At 41.6% G+C, this 20,120-nt stretch overlaps 2 long non-coding RNA genes across 2 annotated transcripts in view; one reads left to right on the forward strand and one right to left on the reverse strand.

The window, feature by feature from the left end:
- LOC140641940 (uncharacterized) overlaps nt 1–11,675 on the reverse strand; it is a 112,724-nt gene extending 101,049 nt beyond the window's left edge. The window contains exons 1-2 of the long non-coding RNA XR_012038536.1: nt 11,385–11,675; nt 8,641–8,835 (exon numbers count right to left, since the gene is read on the reverse strand). This is a non-coding gene — a long non-coding RNA (uncharacterized lncRNA). The remainder of the gene's footprint in view (nt 1–8,640; nt 8,836–11,384) is intronic.
- Nucleotides 1–20,120, forward strand: part of LOC140641939 (uncharacterized) — a 151,787-nt gene that overhangs the window by 83,326 nt on the left and 48,341 nt on the right. The window lies entirely within an intron of this gene.

A 20,120-nucleotide genomic window follows, 5' to 3' on the forward strand; every position in this document is an offset into this window, starting at 1 on the left:
GTATGGTACATGTGACTGATACAGACATTCCAAAGATTATTTAAAGTTTGTAGAAATATGCCAATATTCTCCTTGTTTAATTAATATCTTAAATTATCGTATGCCATGGAAAAAATTACATCTCCTTATCAAATGAACTCTCATCAGATCTTTAACTGTAGCTATTTTTTTTAAAAAAGTCTTTTCGTCATTTACCAACAGTTATCAGTTTATGCTAATAAACTAATATCAGCATAAATAAAGTGCATTTATGCTGATGCACTTGCAAAGGTGCCTCATCTTCAGAGAGGTTCATGGGAAGGACGCTGAGTATTCTGGAATTTAGGTTTCTGAAAACTTTAAGATCATAGAAATTGAACTTGGTAAGAATTTCCAGAACTAACAGAAAACCTGGATTCAAACAGAATAGGAATTTGAAATATGGGATTGAGTGAACCGATAAGGATGATTATAATTTTTTTCACAATTTTTTCTTTGAAATTGTGCTGGTTCCTTAGTGCTATATTTTTCCAGATTTAAAGAAACCTTTTTCTCTTTTCCTTTAAGCGATCTATGACTTACAGTAATTTTGTAAAGTACATCTCTGTAAACAGAACTGAAACATTTACCTTTTCTCTCTACTTAATCCCTCTAGAACTCAGAAACTTATTGAGTATTCTTATTTTCGTGGTAATATAATTATTTGCTTCCGTTCAATAAGAACCTGTTCCCCCTGTTACAGGACACAATTGGAAACATTGGTTGTATAACCAAGGCTTTGACTGGAATGTCATATTTGAGAATATGCATAAAATAAAATATGACCAGACAGTCCTCAGGAACTAGGTTTGATTTGATGGAGCTAATTTTAAAAAGCCCCTTGGAAAACCTGGCCTGGTTTGTTGCCTACAGAGTTCTTCTTAGGAACCTTACCAAATGAATAAGGAAGATCACTTCCTGATAGGCTCAGGACCTCAGGATATTTGGGGACCTCAGGAAGAGAGAAATTCACCCGAATCAAGGGTATTTCATGCAGTCTGATGGTGAGTTCTTGGTTTGATTTCTTAGCCTGGAGAGGCTTTTTAAAGTCCAATCTAAGATTCCTTATGAAAAATTCCAGTAAAGCAGATTTAAAGAGAGCCTGTATGATCAGTCACTACTCTTGCAGCACTTATATAAATAATAAGGCCAAGTTTAATGAGACTAGACTTATTTTGCAAACAAAGTAGTTTTAACTGTGATTATCTTTGATAGAAATGAGGGTGATTGTTGAGGAAAAAATTATGTTTCAGTAGAAAATTATAACACAACCTCGTGGATATGAGATTCTAGTCCTGTTCATTGTCTTTGAGGTTTTGCTATATATCTGTAAACCAAACTAGACCCAGAATTCTTCTAGTCTTCTCAAATATCTGATTACAAGTCTCCAAACTAAAGTTTCCAATTTTCCCCCCACCCTTCTGATTTGGAATCACTAAGAACAAAGGCTGCCTTTGAACCTCCTTGGAAGGGTTTGGCAGCCAAACTTGGGGGACTTGAGTCTTGGGTCCACATGCCCCAGTTTAAAAGGGCTTATCCAGACTTTTGGAGCTACACACCAGCTGGAAATCTAAAATTAAAATTGACTAGGGTGGTTCTTCCCCAGAAGCAGAAAGTGTCTCGTGGTGGACAGCTCTCCCAGGATTACGGATCAAGATCTCATCTCTAATAAGAAACCTTTAGGGCAGCCCGGGTGGCTCAACGGTTTAGCGCCGCCTTCAGCCCAGGGCCTGATCCTAGAGATCCAGGATTGAATCCCATGTCAGGCTCCCTGCATGGAGCCTGCTTCTTCCTCTGCCTGTGTCTCTGCCTCTCTCTCTGTGTGTGTCTCTCATGAATAAATAAATAGAATCTTTAAAAAGAAAAAAAGAAACCTTTATTCCTTTTGCCATTTTGCTACTTCCTTTACTCTTCATTTACAGACAGTATTCCTTAACTCCGACAACTACTTCTGCATCTACGTCTAAGGACATAGCTGCACAACAAAAGTCCCTAGGTTTTCTTGCTAAGGTGATTTTACATAATAGAATGGCTTTATGTTACTTACTGGCTGAGCAAGAAAGAGTCTGGGCTGTAGCGGATACTCCTGCTGTACCTGGATCCACACCTCTTACTATTGCAAATACAGGAGATTAACAAACAAGCTACTTGGCTAAAACAGGCTGATGCCCCTTGGGGTACCATCTATAATTTATTTGACACCAGCTGGTCTGGTCGATGGGAGCTCTGGCTACCTCATGAGTACCTCAGTATTTTGCTATTATCCACAAATAGTTATTATGAGAGTATCCTTGATGTGCTGTGTTTTCTCAAAGGTCTTAAATTCATGATCACAGCCAACAGATGTTCTCACTGCACTTGAAGGAACAGAAATAAGCTAAACAATGAGGTGAACAACAAAGACAGTTCTTCCAAGAATCTGATGTCATAACCTATGAGTATCACAATGAGACAAGAGCAACTTAAGTTTGATGGTAACTTAAGTCGATGTTAATAGTACATTTTTGGTCAATCCCTCACATGGGTGAGGATGACCAAGACAAGGGAACTGTTACACTAATTCAACAAGGAGGTCATTAGATTGATGTGGCTCTAAAGCTATGGTGGCCTATATAAGCAAACCAAAATCTAGCCTGCTAGTACCTCAGACAGGCACTTGCTGGGGAGGGTGGAGGGAAAACGATTTTTGTCCTTTACAATTTGTGGTGCCCCTGGCTGAGACCTGCTGGACGTCAACCCACCCTGGAGCCTGTGGGTGGGATCCTGGGAGAACTGATAAGGAATCAAAACGCTAAAGACAACCAGTCACCATCAAGTAGGCTGTAAGCTAGAGCCAATTCATATTTGCCTTACTTTGCTTGTATCTTTTCTTTATGATAAAGTTTTTCACTAGCTCCTATTGGTGGAGTGCTCCTAACCACTTCCAGTTCAGCAACGCCTCATTTCAATTGACTTTCCTCACCTTTAAAATTTTTAATGTGCCTTAGTGTGTCTTTTAACAATACGTACCATAGAAACCAATTTTTCTAACTACTTTAAGTTCTTGAGTCCTGTCTTTGATCACCTTTTCCACACTCAATCCATTCTATAGGATTCCACATCTGTGGGACAGCAGAAAGGTAGACTCCTGTGGAGCTAGCATACATATATCAAGCGTTGGTGGATCAGAACTTTAGTAACAGGTTTCCTCATGGCTGGAAACATCATCATGGGGTCACTAAGAAATACGTGAAACTAGTACTCTTTTATTACCACAGGTCTTTTAAGACAGATTTCTTCTTGGAGCTCCTTTTGGATACTCCATAGATCATTGCCTTCCACACACTTTTTGGAAAAACCTCCATTGTACTAAACCAACCTCCAAAACATCCATCCTTCTCCGTGAAAACACACACTTTTGAGCACCTATGTGTGTTTTCCAGACAACCTAAGTGCTTTGGATGTATTCTCTTTGACCAACTTGGAGTTCTGGCCTTGTAGGAAAACATTCCATTCTTTCATGTTTTCCAGACAGTGTCTAATTGGAATGGAAACTAGCACAGAACTGAGTGTTTGGTGAAGGAAATGACATGTGGCCCTCTTAGAACTCAAAGGTGATGTCATTCGCTAAGGTGAATATTCTCTTGCCTGATGCCTGTATGACTGAGGATTGGTGAGGTGTGGTGGAGAGAACACTGGACTGGGAGTCAGGAGGCCCAGATTCCAGTCCTGGTGTAGCTGCTACCTCTCTGACTAGGTGTGTGTACCACTGGCCCTCGGGCTTGTTGGGTACCTCATCCATACTGTAGGTCCTTCCCACCTGAGTCTTGTTTTCACTGTGCTAGAACTCTCAACTTCGAATGCCTTAGTGTTAGGAGTTAAAGGATATGCAACCGGGATGGAACTTACAAGGAATTGCAAAGAGTCAGCTTTCTACACAAATCCTAAGTGGTCTATAAAAGGAGAGTTTTGTGGAGAGAAAACAAAACAAAGCAGGTAGAATCATTTAATTCTGCTTGGTGGGTCCATTCACTTGAGAAACGGTTTGTGCAGAAGAGTGAAAGCAGCTGATTTATATTTTAAATGATCTCTCTAGCACCTGCGTAGACATTGATGCTAGAGGACATTAGAAGAAGGGGTGACGAGACCCTTAGGAGGCTAATCCAATAGTGCAGGCAAGAAATGATGGTAGATTGGGCTTTGATGACAGCGTTAGAAAGGAGGGGAACTGAGTGGGGAAAATTAGAGAGGGAGACAAACCATGAGAGATTCCTAACTCTGGGAAACAAACTGAGGGTTGTAGAAGAGGAGGTGGGTGGGGGGATGGGGTAACTGGGTGACAGGCACTAAGGAGGGCATTTGATGGGATGAGCACTGGGTGTTATACTATATGTTGGTCAATTGAATTGAAATTTAAAAAAAAAACCAACAATGAGATATCACCTTATGCGTATTAGGATGGCCATCATGAAAAAGACAAGAGATAACAAATGCTGGAGAGGATATGGGGAAAAGGGAACACTCGTGCACTGCAGGTGGGAATGTAAATTGGTGCAGCCACTATGGAAAATAATAGGATCCTCAAGAAGTTAAAAAATAGGTCTACCTTATGATCTAGCGATTCCACTTCTGGGAATATTTCCAAAGGAAACAGAAACACTAACTCAAAAAGATACCTGCTCCTCATGTTCATAGAGCATTATTTACAATAGTGAAGACATGGAAACAACCTAAGTGTCTATTGACAGATGAATGGATAAAGAAATTGTGGTGTGTGTGTGTGTGTGTGTGTGTGCGCGCGCGCGCGCGTAACACAATATTATCCAGTCATTAAAAAAAAAAAAAAAAAAGGAAATCTTGCCATTTGCAATGATGTGGATGAAACTCAAGGGCATTATGCTAAGTGATAAGTCAGACAGAGGAAGGCAATTATGATCTGATCTCACTTAAAGATGTGGAATCTTTAAAAAAAAAAAAAAAAAAAGAAAAAACTTACAGGAAAAGATCAGATTGGTGGTTACCAGAGGTGGGGAATGTAGAGAAGGGAAATTGGAGGAAAGTGGTCCAAAGGTAAGTAAGTACTAGGGATGGGACATATGACATGATGACTGCAGCTAATACTGCTGTATGATACATAGGAAAGTTGTCAAGTGAGTAAATTCTAAGAGTTCTCATTACAAGGAGAATTACTTTTTTCTATCTCTTTATTGTATCCATGTGAAATTATGGATATTAACTAAACTTACTGTGGTAATCATTTCACAGTATCTATAAGTCAAACCTTTAACCTAACCTGAAAATCATACGGTTGATTTATGTCAATTATATCTCAATAAAATTGTGTGTGTGGGGGGGAAGAAATGCAGGCAATTTAGAGTAGATATTGAATGGGGAATTTTTAAGACTTGGATTACTTGTGGCTAGTGGGGGTGGGGAAGATGAAATAAAGAGTCAAGGAGTTTGGCTTTAACAATTGAGTTGATTTTGTTTCCATTTTCTGAGATGGCAGAGATTGGGAGTAGAATATGTTGGAAGTAGAATGGGAGTCAGCATTTTTGACATGTACAATTTGCACCTTGCCAGTGCAGATATCAAGCAGAATATTGACTATATGAATTTGGCTCCCAGAGAATTTTGCACTAGAGATAAAATCTGGGAATGATAAGCATTTAGGTGATACTTGATAAGCTTCAGAGAGAGGTACCATATGAAATGGAGCTTAAAGGGTGAGTCAGGTTTTACCAATGATTAAGAATGTGGGCAAGGGGGACTCCTGGGTGGCTCAGTGGTTAAGCACATCTGCCTTTGGGGTGTGATCCTGGAGTACCGGGATCGAGTCCCACATTGGGCTCCCCACAAGGAGCCTGCTTCTCCCTCTGCCTGTGTCTCTGCCTCTCTCTCTCTCTCTCTGTCTCATGAATAAATATATAAAATCTAAAAAAAAAAAAAAAAAAAAAGAGTGTGGCCAAGGGGAGTCCATGCAAAGAGGACTGAGTGAGAAAAGGCAGAGAGCCGAAGGGGTCAGGCCAAGGTCCATTGGGCTCCCAGGGCCTGAGCTCAGACCACCGCACAGCACTTTCTGAAATAGCAACACCATCTTCACTCTAGAAACATTCAGTCGCCATCTGAGATCCCTGGACACTTGGGTTCAAAGCCAATGAAGGATTATAGCTAAGAGCAGTTTGCTTCAGGAGAGTAATAGAGCCAACAGGCTCTTTCTTTTTTTCCTCAAAATAGAGAAAATTTCCTTCCTTTTTTTTTTTTTTTTTAATTTTTTTCCTGACTAATATTGAATTCATTAGTGTTTGTCATTTCCCAAGTCTGGCAACCTCATCGAGCGCAATTCAGTTCAGACTTCAGTGTCACTACCCAAGAGACCAGGATAGATTATAAGCAATTTAGAGATTCCTTGTTGTACTTAATTTGTCTTTGGCCAGGGATTTTGAATTTATTTCTGAACTTTTTCCTTTTAAATCAGTTCCAAAAATAAGGCAGGATATCCTTCTTTTAGACTCTGCCCAGCAGAAAGTATTCTTACAACACAAGCTTCAAGGAATCTTTTAGGCCGGTGTTACCTTATTTTAGCTTCCCAGGCTGTTCTCATGACTCTCCTCTTCTCTTTCTGGGCAGTCTAGAGGACAATCCAATTTGGTCCTCTGTGCTGGTAGTACTTAGATCTCTGGTTACCTGCTGGGGACTTCCCTTAGAGCCCCTACGTCTCAGAACCAGCAACAGGTACCAAATTTTGCTCACGTTGCATCTCTCTCTTCCCCAGACTTCCACTTTCCTCTCTTGCTCTTTTTTTTTTAAATTTTTATTTATTTATGATAGTCACAGAGAGAGAGAGAGAGAGAGAGAGGCAGAGACACAGGCAGAGGGAGAAGCAGGCTCCATGCACTGGGAGCCCGACGTGGGATTCGATCCCGGGTCTCGAGGATTGCGCCCTGGGCCAAAGGCAGGCGCTAAACCGCTGTGCCACCCAAGGATCCCATCCTCTCTTGCTCTTAAAGAGTCTTGTGATTGGTTTGGGCCCACCCAGATAATCTAGGATAATCTATATGTAAGATTTCTAACTTCAGATTTTTCCCACTACAGAAAAAAAAAAAAAAAAAAAAAAAAAGAAAGCATGCAGCTCAAGTATGAATTCATGTCTCTCCGGAGAGTAGAATGGTGTGTTGGGACTAGTACAATCTCTGTGATTAGAGACACATAGATTCAGAAGCTTGTCCCTTCACACACTAGCCGCTTGACATCGAGCAAGTCAGTTTGTCTCTCTGAGCCACAATTTTCTCATCTATAAAATGAAAAGGATAGGACCCATGTTACAGAGGTTTGATGAGTAACCTAATAAGGTATGTCTTGAGCACTTAGCATAGAGGTTGTATTTTTTAAAGATCACTAAAAGGGCCAATTTGAGTTCTTCTGTTGCATGGACAAAAAGAGGCTCAGAGAAGAGGAACAATTGGCACGAGGTCATACAGTGGGTTAGTGGCAAACCACAGGCCAGATCATACAATGGCATGAGGATTTGGAGGGACAGCAATTATGAGAACAAAACTCCACACCTGCTTTCTACAACATTCCACAGCCAGCCTGAGGAGCGAAGCCTCTTGATTCCTTTCCAACAGGGTGTCCCACAGGAATTGGAGGCTAAAAGGCAGGCATGCTGGCTTCATCTGACATGACGCCTTTGGTCTTCCTCTGGCATTTTCAGTTATGAACCTCTGCCCTACAGCCCAATCGATGTCAGCTCACTTTGCACTAAATGCTTCCTGCACGCTGAGCCATTCTGTATTCGCTTAGTAAAAAATAGAGCCATCCAGCATCAATTCACATGAAATAATTTTCCACTTCATGTCAACTGAAAATCACCAATTTCCTGCTACAAGTGACACTTAGTACAGGGAAGCACTTGGAATCGTTACAAGATCTCATCGTGTAGGCTGCTTGCCTTCACTTGACCAAGTTCTCTACTTAGAGAAAAAAATATGGATCATAGTTCTATTTTCACGTAATTAAGTATAAAGTTTAAAATGTAGCCCTTCTTTCTATTAAGCTGGAATCTTATAACCATCTGAAGACAAAAAAAAAAAAAAAAAAAAAAGATTGTCATTGAGTTTGTAACTCCCAACAGGGCAGGTCCGAATAGAATCGTTCATTCATCTGATGAGCATATATAGACCTCCTACGTTCTAGGCCCTCTTGGAAATGCAAAGATAAATAAGATAAAGTCTCGTCTCTTAAAAGAATCTTATAGTCCAGTAGGGACAGTTAAATGTGTATGCAGTCAACTACAATAAAAGGCCTATTTAATTATATGCAGCTGTTAAGAAAATTATGTCTTAAACTAGTGATATTCAAATATTTCCAACTGTGAAAGTTTTCATTTAAGTGAAATTTCACGAAGTCCAGTAAATAAAACTGATCATAGGGGACTTGCTGTGGCTGAAGTGGGAACAAGAGACCAGAGACCAGGCCACTAAGCACCTCTCCCCTCACTCTCTCACCAACACACTGTAGTTTCTCACAGAGCTATTCATAATATGTTTAAAGGCAACTTCTTTACAATATTCATCACTGGCTTATTGAAAGTACCGATCCGTAGGTCCAAGTAGAAAGTAACTTTTTTCTTTTCATCATTACCTCTTTAACTTACTCTGTAGACTGATTTTTTCTGTACTCCTGGTTTGTATCTTGGGGGAAATCTCATACTTTCTCTGATCCTTCTTAGACATTAATACATAATCTTGTTTCCCAGCTTCGTGTAGAATCCAAAGCCAATCTCGGCCAACTAAAAATGTTCCCTTTCCCAAGCTTTGGTCTACATAACTGGAAAACCTAGAAAAGAAGTAAGGGACTTATTAGCAGCCCCTTCGCCATTTTTCTGCCATATTCTTTCATTCCCCCCCCCCCCCATTATGGAGTGGTCCGGGTGAGGTGATAGAGGTGCCCACCAGGACTGCCACATACAGTTGTGTAGGTTACAGACTACATAAGGGTACCCAGCCAGGGGAGCAAGGAATCTAGCTCACTGGGGAAGCTATGTACTCTGGTATGGGGCTGCTTCTATTTGAGGGAAGGGAGCATTTTTATAAATTATCACCTAATTGCTTTATCAACTAGTTTTGTACTGCCTCCAAAACAAGAGCATGTCTTTTATTAAATGTTCACACAGCAGTCTAGGGATAGAGGCAACCCTGTTGACTAGTACGATTTGAAGCTGACATTGTACTGAACATAGCACATGTTCAAAGCCTGGCTTTTTCCTTTGTAGGATGCTTCGGAAGTGACCAGCCATTCTCCCACTCTAGCCCCAGCATCACCGGGACCCTCCCATTTAACAATTTTTGGGATTCCAATGCCCCACTGGCTGAACATTTCTGACTATCCCTCAGCTGTGCAATCTATCCCTCAACCCCACACAGATCGTCTCTTTTGGGTTTCCTCACCCTGCAGGCAGTTTTTGAGCAGAGAAGACACCTGAGGGCTTACTTACTGCCTTGTCTTCCCCAGAGGACACATGGGCCTTTCCCTCATCACGGCAGAAAGTGGGATTCCAACAACCATGCCCCCTTCTAGCTGCCAGAGACTCCTTTAGCAAGTGTTAGGCCTTCTCAAGCATTAGTCTAGTTCCTGTTTCCATATTCACCAAAGTCCAGAGTGTATGTATGATTCTCTGAAGCCTTCTTCATCTGAATGAACTCTAGCATCTCCTCTCTACCCACATGCAAGATAAGCCACATGGCGAAACCAATTCCATATCTCTTACCTTACCCTACATTAATAGCTGGTAACTGAAAATCTGCTGAGACTCCAAGTAATCAAGAAATGTCCTGGTGCATAATGTTTAATGACATAGGTAAATTCTTAAGTAATAATAAATAGAGAAGCAGATAAACACATAAAGTTGAATATACACATGTTTATAGTATGTGTGTTGTGTGTGTGGTTTTAGCGCCAAATAACATGAAGTAGGGGATGTTTGAGATCTTCTTATTTAAATTTGGTTTGCAAGGCACCTGTGAAGTTCACTTACAGGCCCTGAGACATAGGAAATAAATTCTAGGTGCTATTTATATGAGTTTCTTGCTGCTGCTATAACAAATTACCAGCAACATGGTGGCTTAAAATAGCACAGGTTTATTAATATTCTGGAGGTCAGAAATTCAATAAAAGGGTCCTATAGGTCTAAAATCAGGGTGTCAGTAGAGCTATGGTTCCTTCTGGAGGCTCTCTAGCAGAAAAGCTGTCTCCTTACCTTTTATAGTTTTACTCCAGTCTCTGCTTTTGTCATTACATCTTTCCTCTGACCTTGATACTCCTGACTCTTATATGGACTCATGTGATTTCCTGGGACTTAGAGAATTCAGAGTAAACGTGACACCTCAAGATCTTTATTAATCACATATGAGAAATCCCTTTTGATACGTGAGGTAATGTATTCACAGATACTAGGGATTAGGACATCTCCACCTACCATACCATAGATAGAGAATATGGAAGATGGTAGCCAATACGAGCACTATCAAGTGTGAGCCTGGACAAATCACTTGTTCTCCCTCAGCCCTCGGTTTCTTCATCTCTAAAATAAAGATGATAATACTATCTGCTTCATACAAGTGTTATTAGTGCTAGATGAGTTCTTATTTTCAAAATACTGAGAATAATGCTGGCGCATGGTAAGTGCAACATGAGTTTTTTTAAGAAGTCACCAGGGAAGACACTACACTGCAAAGTAGACTTGGGGTCCAGCTGCTTCTTATTTGGCTGACACTGTGTTACATAGTCTAGGATTAATAGCAGCAGGGGCTTATTAACTTAATGGATGTTACTCAATCTCTGGAGTGGGTCTGATACAATAGTATATGTGTTTGGTATTTTTAAAGAAAATATTCTAGCATTTAACAGTTCTCATGAATGTTTATGGGTGATTTTTATATTTTTCTTTACACTTGTTCTATGTCCTAAAATTTTCTTTGATTAGCCTATATACTAGTTATAATCAGAGAAAAAATAATGCATGCCATATATATATATATATATATGAGATTAGAGGCTTTTTGGTTCCTGGACTTAATTTCTAATGAGTGGAGGAGAGGGCTCTTTGGCACATCCAAGCAGTGCTTTGACACCAGCTGGGCATCCTGCAACTCTGTTCAATTCTGACACTATCCACCTGGAGACAGCATCAGACTCCACAGGTTGAGGGTTTAGTCCCACAGAACTGCCCTGAACCCCTAACCCCTCAGAGCTCATCTACAAGCCCAGGTTATTACCTGTTATTTCAACTGACTGGCTGTATAGATTGGAGGTTTGTAGGACCCCCGCCTCTGATTTGATCAATATGCTAGAGCAGCTCACAGAAATCAGAGAAATATTATACTTACTGGATCACTGATTTATTTTAAAAGGATATAACTCAGGAACTGTCGAAAGAGGTGCACAAGGCAAGGTGTGGGAAAAGGGCACAGAGCTTCTATACCCTCTCAGAGAACACCACTCTCACCCAATCTCCACGTGTGCATCAACCTGGAAGTCTCCTAACCCAGTCCTCAGGAGTTTTTTTTATGAAATCTCACTACAGAGGCATGATGGGTTAAATAATTGGCCCTTGGCAATTAAACTCAATGTCCAGCCTATCTCCCTTCCCCCAAGGTCAGAGGGGTCAGACTAAAAGTTTCAACCCTTTAATCTCCTGTTTGGTATCCTGGCAACCAGCCCCTATTCTTAGGTGTGGTTCCAAAGTTGCCTAATAAACATAACAAAAGACACCACTATTGCTCTGACCACCTAAGAAATTCCAAGGGTTTTAGAAATTAGGTGCCTGAAACTGGGGACAGAAAACAAATGCATATTTATTACAAATCACTATACGATCAGTCATTGGAGAAGAACAGAAGTGCTTACACCATTCAAGCCACATAAACAAAGCCAAGACAATAATCCTTAAGGAAGCTTCACTGACCATTGGGTACAGTCTAAAACACCCAGACCTAGCATTTAAGACTTTCTATGAATTATCTCAAAATCACCCTCCACATCTGTAATTCTTTCCATCCCCTTGTGCCTGTGAATCAGTTCAGCAAAAACACTGTTTGGCAGCAGCGGTGTGAAACTCTCATTGTGTGTTGTTGGGTGTACAACTCCAGCAGCAAACCATCCCTGATGTCAAGCAGTTAATCACCTAAAGGAAGGGCCGTGGTTCTAGACCACAAAAGAAAGGACGATGGTATAAATGGAATTTTTGTTACTGGTGTAATCAAATGCTATGGGAAAACAAAGGAGAACATTAGGCCCCTATTAGGACCAGGGCCAGTATCAGAGATGTGCCTGAACTTAGTAGGACCCAGTGCTTAGCTTAGCGATCTGCCATTAAGGACTTGAAACTCTAAATCATTTCTGAACAAGGGACCCAGTATTTTCATTTCGCACTGGGCCCCACATATTGTGTAACCAAGACTGAGGAGGGGTTTGAGGGTGGAAGCCAATTGGAAATGGAGGCTCCAAATATGTAGTCAATGAGAAATGCTATTGAAACACCAGATCAACAGGGTTTATTCTGCATCACTTGTACTTTGGATGTCATGCCACGTGCTATATATGCATATGCCTGTATGTATAAACCTGGTTTGTATATCAGTATATACGCATACACTTAACATTTCACCAATCCATGGCCACCTCCTTGCTTCTTCCCACCCTCCACCTACCTCACTATTCATTTCTCCATAGCTACAATAGGAAGGAAAGAAAGGTTTTCTGGGGGTTTAACTTACTTTCTCTTCCCACTCTTCTCCTTCCCTCCTCCTCCCTCCCTTCCCTGATCTCTTCTTTTTTTCCTTCCTTCTTGTTTATTTTAATGAGGGCCAATGAATTTTAAGTCCTTCGATGATTCAGTTTCAGTGGGCATCGCTAGGACTGCTTATTTCAAAGGCAGACTTTTTCACTCAATATAAAATATTAAAAGAAATAGTGAAAAGGATTATAGGGGAAAGGAGAGAAAATGAGTGGGAAAAATCAACCCTAGAAATTCTGATCAATAGAGCTAGATTAGGGCTGTAAGAGTCTGGATTGAAAACACACATATCCATGCACATGCACTCAAACCCCTAGGCGATTCTGGTACCTGCTCTAAGAAATGTTGCTCAAATCTGGTCTAATTCCCTTACCTAATGGTTCTAAGAAACTGAAATCCAGGAAGAGAAAGTGACCTCCCCAAAAGCCAAATGTTGACTTAATAGCAATTCTGAGGAGGAAAGGTCCACGCCTAGTCATCTGATTTATACTTCAGAGCCCCTAAAAAGTAAGTTCTTGATATCACTGAAATATGAGAGTCTTCTAAAGTGCTTGCGTGTTCCCTAGGAAATGCAGTGTTTGAGGCAAATGGTACCTTTCCCCCTTTTTATCGCAACACTGGATACTGGGGTGTTCTCAGCACCTGACCTCAACCACCAGCCAGCTCCAGGTTCTTGACTTTACCCTGAGAAAGAATTCAAGGAGTCAGGGCAGAAGCTTTCCTGCAAACAAAAGTGCACACTCAAGGAGGGAGTGCAGGGCACTCAGAGGATCTGAGTTGTGCAGGGTAGATGTGGGGCTTTGGTCTTTGCTGGCAGTTAGAATCAAGGGGTGGAATATTCATGTAGAGTTGCTGGGAAGAGTGGGGACTTCCAGAATACCACATACTGTAGCACATGCTCCTGCTAGCCATTATGCATTACTTAGCTCAGGTGCAGTCTGATTTCTCTCAAGCATACTCCATATGCAGTCACTATCTACTCAGAGTGGCTTCGTGCCCCCAGTGGAGGAGTCATTCCTTCTCAGTCATGTGCAGGCTAACTGGGCCTTGATGCTCACGTGTGCCCTGGGTTTGAGCAACATCATGATACCTGTGTCCGTGAGAAACCACAGCGCTGTTACAGGGTTTACTCAATTGTCACAACCACCCTGGCAGGTGTCAGGTTTATTCCTTGTCCTTCCCCCTCCTACAGTTACCATTCTACCTGCCTCATTCTGATGATGGAAATCAGACTAAAACGAATATGTGGGGAGCATCCTGGAAGAAGAAACAAATAGAAAGGAGAAACTTGCAACCCTGCCCTGGTGTAGATGAGAAAGACTGACTTACACTGTCCACACTGCTTGCCTTGGGCAGTGCTCCACATGCCAACCAAGATGGTCTCTTTGAAATGCAAACATTTTGGGGGCACCTAGGTGCCACAGTCAGCTAAGCCTCCAACTCTTGGTTTTGGCTCAGGTCGTGATCTTGGGCGATGAGTTGGAGCCCTCATTCAGCATGGAGTCTGCTTGGGACTTTCTCTCCCTCTTGCCCCTCCACCTTGGGCATGGGCGTGCATTCTCTCTCTAAAATAAGGAAAGAAAAAGAGAAAAAAAAGAAAAGAAAAGAAAAAAGAAAGAAGAAAGAAAAAAGAAAGAAAGAAAGAGAGAGAAAGAAAGAAAGAAAGACAAGTATTATATGGTCACCTTCAACCCTGGCATAGCAGAGTCCATACAGACCTTGGCATAATGAGAACAACATGGTCACTGGGATCAGATGGGCTAGAATCCAAATAATGCCTCTACCACCTTCCAACTGTGTTACCTGGGGCAAATCATTCAGCTCTCTGTGCCTTGGTCTTAAGATTTATAAAAAGGACAGAATGGTAAATGAACACACAGGATTCTGGTTGAGAGACTACATAATAACATGTTCAGAGCACAGGCTCTGAAGTCGGACAACGGAGTTCAAATATTGGCTCCTCTTCTTTTTTATTTTTTTTTTTAAGATTTTATTTATTTATTCATGAGAGAGAGAGAGAGAGAGAGAGAGGCAGAGACACAGGCAGAGGGAGAAGCAGGCTCCATGCGGGGAGCCTGACATGGGACTCGATCCCAGGTCTCCAGGATCATGCCCTGGGCTGAAGGCAGGCGCTGAACCGCTGAGCCACCTGGGCTGCCCGGCTCCTCTTCTTAATAGCTGTAACTTTGAGCAGGTCACTTAAATCTCCAGGATAAGCCAAGAGTATGATTATGATCATACATATCTTGTGGGTCATTGTGCAGATTCAATGAAATAATGCATCTAATGCTCTCGAGTAAGCGCCGGCTCCCAGTAAGGGCTCTGTGAGTACCAGTTACCTGAAGCATGGGTAGATGCTTGGTACACCAGTAGGAAATAAAATGGGAAGGGAAAACAAGAGAAGTTTGGGCACAGTGTAGTCCCACAAAGTGATGTGCCTCCTCTACGCGATGCTCTCTGAACCTAGTGAATTTCCACTGCTGGGGGAGAAGCAGGGAAGGCGGACCAGATTAGGATAATTGTTTTCCTTGGAAGCGAAAAAATCAGTTTGCCTCTGGCACCTCTAATTACTGCAACTTCAGTGCAATCCCCAAGTCCCACAGAAATAGGGAATGGAACTTAAAAGCTGCAGGAGAAGAGAAGGGAGAGCTGAGGAGGGGAGCCAAAGTGCCTCGGGCTTCGGAGGATCTTGTCCTGCCGTCTCCCCACCCCGTCTTGGGCCCGTGCCTCTGCAAGCTTCCTTTCTTTTTGTACCTGTCAAGGAAAATAGTCTTTGTCTCTGCAGTTTGGCTCTGGGAAACTTTTCTTTTCTCTTCTTCTCTCCTCTTTTCTTCTGGCAAGTGCAAGGGAAGAGCATGCTGAGGCTCTGAGGGGAGACCCCACAGGAATAAGAGTTTAGGGCTTGGTCCTGGACTGATAATTCTGACAGTTCCACTCCTGGGCAAGGTTCTCACCACATCCCTGTAACCACCTCCTTACCTATTTGTGTCTTCACCAGGTAGTAGGGGGGGACCCGACCCCAGGGTCAAGACCCGGAGCAGTCAGACTTGGTAAAAATGCAGGCCCACTGATGGCTTTGACCCCCATTTCAACATTTGTTAAATGGGATAAGATAAGTAAAATACTTGGCACCATGCTCGACAAAATGCTTTTTCTCCTCTGCCTCCTTCTCTTTTGTCTTCTCCTTCTCTTCCACCTCCTCTTTCTCTTTGTCCTTTTAATCTCCATCCTTCTCCTTTCATTCTCTGTCTCTGCTACTCAAAGTCAGGAGTTGTTTTTTAGTCAACTCTGGCTTTCCTAAGACCTTGAAAACAGCAGGTACAAAATGGATATTTAAGGAATGAAGAAAGAAATAAACCCCTCTCATATCCTTTCTCTGCCTATTAGAAAGCACTATGTTATCTGTTCTTACCAATGGGCACAAGCTAGTAAAATGCAAAATTCCAAGTAAATAGTCAGAGAGTCACATAAACCTAGAATAACCCATGCAGTGGCCTCCAGTATACCTCTGGCTTGATAGGAAAGGCAATGAAAGCTCGAAGAAGAGTGGAGATTCACCCATGGTCCTTATAGGAACCCCTCATCCATCTCTCTCTAGGTCACACCTCCTTCTATGCAGGTGAGTCTCATGATTGCTGCACGCATATACCCATTCATTGCACGAAGAAATGTTTATTAGCACGTATAATGTTTCAGGTAGTCATGGCACTAGACCCTGAGGACAACTATGGGTAAAAACAGGCCAGATTTTTACCTTTCTTGAGCAAACTTAGAGCCTACTAGAGGGGTCTGCTGTTTACTGAAAATACGTCTGCCCCACTCCACTCTCAACAACGTGCATACATAGATATTGTTTCCAAAAATCATAATATGCTTCAAAGGGAAACTGTAGGATGCTATGAAAGAGGGAAACAAAGTAGAAACTATTAAATGGGGACACTGAAGAAAGCATCTTTCATGGACTATTTTTTGTTTATTTTTATTTTTTAAGATTTTATTTATTTATTCATGAGAGACACAGAGAGAGAGGCAGAGACACAGGCAGAGGGAGAAGGAGGCTCCCTGCAGGGAGCCCAATATGGGACTCGATCCCAGGACCCCAGGATCACGCCCTGAGCTGAAGGCAGATGCTCAACCGCTGAGCCACCTAGGCGCCCCCATGGAGTGACTTTAAAGAAAAAGTCTAAAGATTAAAGAATATTCTTACAAGTAAGTTCTACTAGTCCTTAGCACCACTGCTTATGTGGTTGGCCCACCTGGAGTGCCCTCTGTTCTCCTTCCTTCATGTAAGGCCCTCATGTTCTCTAAGTCCCAGGACAAGGACATTTAAGCCCTTCTCTTTCTAAAAAAAGATCCAGGTTTACCCTCCAAGGATAGATCTCAATCATTTCAATTCATATTCAGCAAACACTGAATCCTCTTTACCAGAGATGGTGGGACTTCATTTGCCAAGGCAAATCCATCAGTATTCTTTATATCTGATGAAATAGGACCATGTTTATCTGGCTAACATTTATTGAAGTATATTGGATTTGTATGAGCTGAGGTCTGGTCTGAGAAGTTCCAAGAGCAACCTATCGCCTAATTGCATCAGATATGTATGTCACCAGGTATTACATATGGGAACAATAAACTTTGCTGAAAATGTGAAATTTTAATCAAGAGATTAGAAATGACAGAGTGGAGAGAAAAGAAGGATGGGTTTGAAAATGGAAGACATAAATTTAGATTTTACTTCTACTTGTTAATGACTAAGAACAATAACAAAAAGAATGTAACGGGGTAGGCTTTATGGAGCTTTTCATATATTTTAGGTGTTGTGCTAATAAGAGCTTCGTGTGCCTTCCCATGTCTTTGTCTTCTAGCAATCCTATTAAATGGGAATTATTATGAGTTTTACTCCAGTTTTGCAGACAAAAAAACTGAGGCTTGGGGAAGGTAAACAACTTTCCCAAGGTGACATACTCAATGGCTAATGAATGCAGCGTTCAAGCTGGGTGGTTTAATTCCAGAACCCACACTACATACTCATCTCAAGTGCAGGGCAATCTTAAGAAGTCCTTTAGCTATAATTTGCATCAATTATTCTTTCCTTTTTTTTAAAGATTTAATTAATTCATCCATTTATTTGAGGCGGGGGAATGGGAAAAGGGAGAGAGAATCTTTCTAGCAGACTCCCCACTGAGTGTGGAGTCCAAAGCATGACCCTGAGATCATGACCTGAGCCAAAATCAAGAGTTGGATGCTCAATGGACTGATCCCCCCACCCCAGGTGCCCCAATTTTTCTAACCTAAGATAGCAAGAGGAGTGGGGACAATGGACAACTTCTGAAGTTTGTCTCTTTCAAAGGGCCTCCTCTTCCTGTTGTTTTCCTGCCTTGAAGGATCAAGAGAGGCTTCCTGGAAGAGATGTCTGAAGACCTGGAATTTGGAGAAATTCTGTCCCTTGGGTTCCTTCACTTCGTTCAAACCCCCCTCTTGCAATTCTTTGATTATTTATAGAAGTTATTCCCAAAGGAGGGCAGCTCCATACTCTGCCTTGCAGATTACCAAGAGATAAATAACACATTCCTCATTCTCTTACTCGCTGGGGAAATTGGGGGCTGTGTTTACATCGCTTCCTTGGTATTTATCCTCCTGCTGGCTGTTCCATCCCCTCTATTTCATGTTGTTATTTTACTTCCATTAGGGGAGCAGAAAAAACATGAGAAGCCATTCTGATCCACCCCAATCCTCAGAGGGCATTGCTCGGTCAAAGTCAGCATCCTCTGCCTTGTAATTTTGCCTACAAACATCTCATTCAAGAGGCATTTTCCTCCCTCTGAGTACTAATGTCCTGATGATGATAAAAATAAATAAATATCACACACACACATACACACACACATCAAAACAAAACAGAAGGGAAGAAAGAGAGAGAACAGAAAATCAATTGCACGCTTGGTTCATTTCATGTTTATATCCTTCTAGATTTCCTCCCTGGGCTCCCGAGAATTGCCTAGTTAGCAGTTAGGAAGGGCTGGCTAGGTCACTGCAGTTTTAATGTGGCATGCGTGTTTTCAGTGGCTTTTCTTCTTTGGGAAGGGGCTGGACTTTATTAAGAAACCTTCTGAACATGTGAGCTCCCTTATTTATCCACCAGGTCCATGGAGACGTTGATGCAGGCCATTTTTGTGTGGGGGACTGATGGAATTATTTGTTATTTTTCAGTATTTTTCCGGAAATGGAGGTTTTGCTTCAAGAAAATCCTGTGGTTGGCCAAAAACTGTTTTGATCACTGGAGTCCTTATTTGGTTACATTTTCTTTACCCTGGCTTTTTAATGAAGGGCAACCTATGCTAAGCATGTAGCTGTGCGTTGTGTTATGCCAAGCATTTCCCCTGTGCTATTCCATTTAATAATTAAAAAAAAAAAAGAAAGAAAAGAAAAGAAAAAGTATTGAAGAAATCAGCAATGTCCTAATTCCACAGATGGAGAAACTGAGACTTAGGTTATAAATTCAATTCTGATTGGGAGATTGTAAGAAATCTTTGCTAATAGATATAGATTTATATCCCCGTGATGAGTTTTAAAAGGCAATGTGGTACAGCTCACATCACGGAATTTTAGAATGGTAGATTTGAGTCCCTTGCAAAATGCAAGGCCTTAAGAAAAAACATGAACTTCTCAGAATTTTATTTTCTTCCCCCCTGTGGTATAAAAGGGAATGTATGACATTTGGATATAGAGATCATAGGCAAAAATTCTGACTCCATCACTCACTAATGCTACGTCTTAGGTTAGCTTTCCCAAAAGCAATGTCTGGAATGAGGATTTATGCATATGTTATTTATTAAGGAAATGCTCCCTGAAGGCACCAATAAGGGAGAAGCAGGAGAGGGATGGGATGAAACAAGCAAGGTTGTGATTTCACGTGAAGTCCCCATCTCAGCCTGATGCCATAGGGATTTCCAGAGCATCAGTTTGTGCTGGCTCAAGGCAGGGCAACTGGGTTTTTGCACTGCTGCGTCCATCGCTTATTGGTAAGAACCACTTGGGAAGCAGATGAACTCCCACTACTCCTAGCTCTTTGCTTGTGCTTGGTGGTGGCCAGAGGAAAGGTAGACTTGAGAAGATCTGGGTGGGCACTCTGAAATTCTGGGTACGACATCTTATTTTTCTATTTTATTGCACTGTCTTTAAATTGGTCAGCTAGATTCTATGATTTCAATTTGTATGATTGATCCACGTGTAAAAAAGGGGGGGTTAATTTTCTTTCATTAGAACTTAAGATTCTTGGGCCAGAGATCTTCATTTTATTCAGTAACATAATTCCTATTCCTACAAG

The sequence above is a fragment of the Canis lupus genome, chromosome 10 (assembly GCF_048164855.1).
Source record: "Canis lupus baileyi chromosome 10, mCanLup2.hap1, whole genome shotgun sequence".
In the NCBI taxonomy this organism is placed as follows: Eukaryota; Metazoa; Chordata; class Mammalia; order Carnivora; family Canidae; genus Canis; species Canis lupus.